At 57.0% G+C, this 3916-nt stretch overlaps 1 long non-coding RNA gene across 2 annotated transcripts in view; it reads left to right on the top strand.

Annotated features, from left to right (window-relative positions):
* Positions 1-2814, top strand: part of LOC114038180 — a 3047-nt gene extending 233 nt beyond the window's left edge. Inside the window, exons 2-4 of one of the 2 annotated variants that reach the window (XR_003568547.1) lie at positions 98-197; positions 1967-2041; positions 2593-2814. This is a non-coding gene — a long non-coding RNA (uncharacterized LOC114038180). Of the gene's footprint in view, positions 1-97; positions 198-1966; positions 2165-2592 lie in introns of those variants that run through there. The other variant, XR_003568546.1, reaches the window with a different exon arrangement.
* The last annotated feature ends 1102 nt before the right edge of the window (positions 2815-3916 follow it).

Raw genomic sequence — 3916 nt, 5'->3', positions numbered from 1 at the left:
ACACACACACACACACACACACACACACACACACACACACACACACAATCCCCCAGTCCTGGGCGCAGAGAGCACTCACGGGGCCTCCCTCCCACAGGCTCCGGGGAGCCCTGGCGGTGGCTGCATCTGGGGACCAAGGAGGAAGAGGAGGCACCAGCTAATGCTGCCAGGAGAAGCAGGGGCCGATGCTGCGCCTGGTGAGGTGACCCGCCCCCTCCCTCTCCTCCCCTTCCTTTCCCTCTCTTCTCTTCCTCTTTCCTCTTCTCCTGGGGCAAGTCCCATTCTCCAAGTGTGTCTGTGTGCACTTGTGTGTAATTGCGAGTATTCTCTGTGTCCCTGTGCGTGTGTCTCTGTATGTCTATTTGTACCCAGTGTGTATAATTGTGTAGGGTGTGCATGCCTGTGTCTTTGTGTACTGTGTCCTTGTATGTATGCACTTCTGTATGTCTGCATGTGCCTGGAGTAATTGGGTCCATGTCTGTGTATCTTTCTGTGTGTAGCTTGCTCTCTGCATGTTTATATGTACCTTCAATTTGGCACATGCCTGTCTCTGTCTCTGGGCATCCCTGTGTATTCTCTGGTGCAACTCTCTCTCACTCTCTCTTTCCATGGGCACCAGGGAGTAATTGTGTGTGTCTGTGTGCCTCTATCTCTGTGTGCATGTGTATGTCATGTATTCAACTAGTTTTGTGTCTCTCTATAGATTTGAGTATTTTTTCCTATATGTGCACTTCCACATTTCTTTGTGAACCTTGAGTAATTGTATGTGGACCTGTCTGTGGGCACCTGTGTGTAATTGTGTGTGTGCAGAACTCAGCTTCTCTCCTTGCACTCGTATGTGTGTGTACTTTGGAGGAATCCTGTGTTCCTGTCTGCGTCTCTGTTCATGTGCATAGCTGTCTCTAGGTACCTCTGTTACCTTCTTTGTACTCTATCTGTCTCTGTATCAGTGGGCAACACTGAGGCTGTGGGGATGTCAGAGAACACACATTCACTCATTCATTTTACAAACATTTCCTCAGGTGCAGAAAGGGCCCTAGGAAAAGCTATGGGGACGTGAGAGATGAAGCCCAGGCCTGGCTCTAAGATAGCTCCCAGGCTGGCAGAGGCTTTCAATCAGACGCAAACCAAAACAATAATTTATAGCACTGGAAAATAGGGAAGGCAAGGATTTGATGGTCCCTTTTACAGAAGCTTGAAGGAGCTGAGAGTTAGTAATTTGTCCAACCACACACAGGAAGTTCCTGGAAGTGGAACTCCAACTCAGATCTCTTCACTCTCCCAGTCCAGGACCTGGTCGGGGTCAGGGGAGAGGGGCTACCATAGGAAAGTAGGTGAAGAAGACCTTGCTTTAGAATGGAGGGAGGGGGAAAGAGCAGTAATGAAGAGAAGGGAGGATAAAGAAAGAGATCCCTCGAGGCTTTCTGAAGGTTGCACCTGAGTTGGGCCTTGAATGGCAGGACATTTTGGAGAGCTTCAACGGGCCTTAGCCACCATCCATACCCTCAGGTTTTCAGCAGCCCGCAGAGGAAGACTTATGTGTGAGAAGAGCTGGGGTGGCAGCAGGGAGAAGCTGCTTCTGTCTTTGAGTCTCCCTCTGTGTCCAGTCTTCCGTCTCCGAGGTCTTTCTCTGTCACTGTCTCTGTTTCTTTCTCTCTTTCTGCATGTCCTCTACCTCAGAGGTCTTTCTGTTTCTCTGTGTCCTCTATTTCACAGGCTCCATGTCTCTGTTTCTAGTGTCTTTCTTTGTCCTTCTCTGTCTCTGGGTATCTCTGTCCTTCTTTTGTACCTTCCTGTATCTGACTGTCCTTTTACTCTTGGGGGAATGGGGCTGGGGCTGAGGGCCTAGGGGAGCGACACTGGGCATGGTCCTAAGCATCCGGCTGATGGGGGATAATCTGGGGGTTTCCTTCCTGGCCCCGCCCTCTTCCAAACCCTTCCTCGGCTCCTCCTGTGATTTCTTCAGGAGGAAGGGAGGTTGCGGATGGACGAATCCCCGGAACCGGAGAGGGAAGAGAGGCTGCTGACTCTGCTGGGCCTGGTAGGCACAGCACTCAACCTGCTGGTCCTCGTCTGTGTCTACGTCTACACCACCCTCTGAGCTGACGTCACCAACTTGGGGCGGGGCCCGGGAAAACCCTCTAAGGTTTTCCTTAGAGTCTATGGAGCTGGAGGCGGGGCCGGGGAGCAGGGATGGGGCTTGGAAACACTCTGAGGGAAGGGCCACTGGTGGCGGGAGGCGGGTCCTGGAAAGAAGGGGAGGGGGCTTTCCCACCTACGGAGGGCGGAACCTTGGGACCCGGGGCAGGGAATGACTTTAGTCTCGCATGGCGGGGCCGGGTGGAGGGAAGCGGAGCAGGTAAGGAGGGAGCTGGGTCTTTCGGTGCCAGTCGAAACACCTCTATTGGGGGGCAGAATGGATGGAGTCCTACGGGCTCTAGATGCCTTGACCTCAGCGCCTCCCACGTGGAGACTCAGTGAGGAGGGAGGAAGGCCCTGGCCCCAAACACTCCGATGCAGAACCCGCCAGCATAGTCTACACCAGCGTGGAAGCGGATTCCCAGCTCAGTAGGGCTATCCCTCTCTCTGCAGTCCCTGTGGGGCAAGATTCCCGTGTGGGGTCCTGGGGACCTCTAAAGCCGAACGCCTGAGGGTTTTGCATCTCTTCAGAATCTGAGGTCGGAGGTGGGGAGGATGGAGTCTCTGTTCCCGAGGATCCCTCTGGGGGTCTGGAGGAGGATAAGATGGGGATTCTCTTTGGTACTACCGAATGTGAAATAAATTCGCCCTTGGCCATGGTAACAGACTTGGAAGAGCCAGCCTCTTCACTGCGCCTGGGGCCAGGGGCCCGAGGTTGGAACCTACTGCGGGATTTCCTAACCCCCCGGCCTCCTTACTCTGGCCTGCTGCACGTCGGAGTCCGAGCGGGACGGGGTTCATGGACCCCTGCCCCCAAGGGATCCACGCGAGATATTATTTGCCACCCACCCGTGGGCAGTCCAGGGCACCCCCCTCTTCACTCCCCCAAGTCCTCAAGGGCACCTGTCTCAGACGCCCCGCCCCGGTGACATCCTCATTGGCCCTTTCCTGGCACCCCCAGACGGCACTGTGCTCTTATTGGTCAAATCCGGGCTCCCCGAGCCGGCGCCGCACCCCCATTGGTCCAAAGTTGGAGCCCGGGCAGCGGGGGGAAAGTTGGTCTGGTGAAGCTGGCGGGGAGGGGAGGGCGGGGTAGGAGGAGGGAGCCCAGGGCGCGGGAGACAGAGGGGCCAGAGCCAGGGACTGGACGGGCCAGGGACAAGGGTAGGGACAGGGACACGGAACAAGACAAGATGCTGCTTCCCAGCCCCTACTGCTGCCTCCACCACCGCCCCCTCCTCCTGCTTCTCCTCTTGCTGCTGCTGCTGGTTCGCGAGCCGCGCCCAGGCCAGGCCGTCGGGGCTGCAGGGACACAGGGGAGTAGGGGCCGGGGCCGCCCAGGGGGCCAGGCCCGGTAAGTCCGCTCAGTTCCCTGATTCGCTCCCTTTCCTCTCACTCTCAAATAGCAGCCCCCGGGGAAGGCGGGGAGGGTCTCACATGGACTGAAGTGGGTGGGGGGATTCAAGGGAGGAGGGGGGGCCCATAACTCATAACCCCGCCCCTGCGTCCCAGGTGGTACCATCACATTCCCCCCGCCCCAGCCTGTAATCGGCGCCCCCAGAAGTAGTAGAAAGGGAGGAAGAAAGGAAGGGGATAGGGAGGAACGCCGAACCCCCTGAGCGTGGACAGAGAACAACCGCCCCCCCCATTCTCAGGCAGTGCCAGCCCGCCCCCTCAGCCTGTAGTTGGTTTCCCCCCATGGTCTCCGCAAAAGCGGGGAGGGAGGGACAGGGAGCCCCCAGTGCGTGCACAGGGAGCCCCCCTCTCCCCCAAAATC

The sequence above is a fragment of the Vombatus ursinus genome, unplaced genomic scaffold (assembly GCF_900497805.2).
Source record: "Vombatus ursinus unplaced genomic scaffold, bare-nosed wombat genome assembly UNPS02010822.1, whole genome shotgun sequence".
In the NCBI taxonomy this organism is placed as follows: domain Eukaryota; kingdom Metazoa; phylum Chordata; class Mammalia; order Diprotodontia; family Vombatidae; genus Vombatus; species Vombatus ursinus.
Note: the sequence above shows the minus strand (reverse complement) of the source record. Positions and strands in the feature narration are given on the sequence as shown.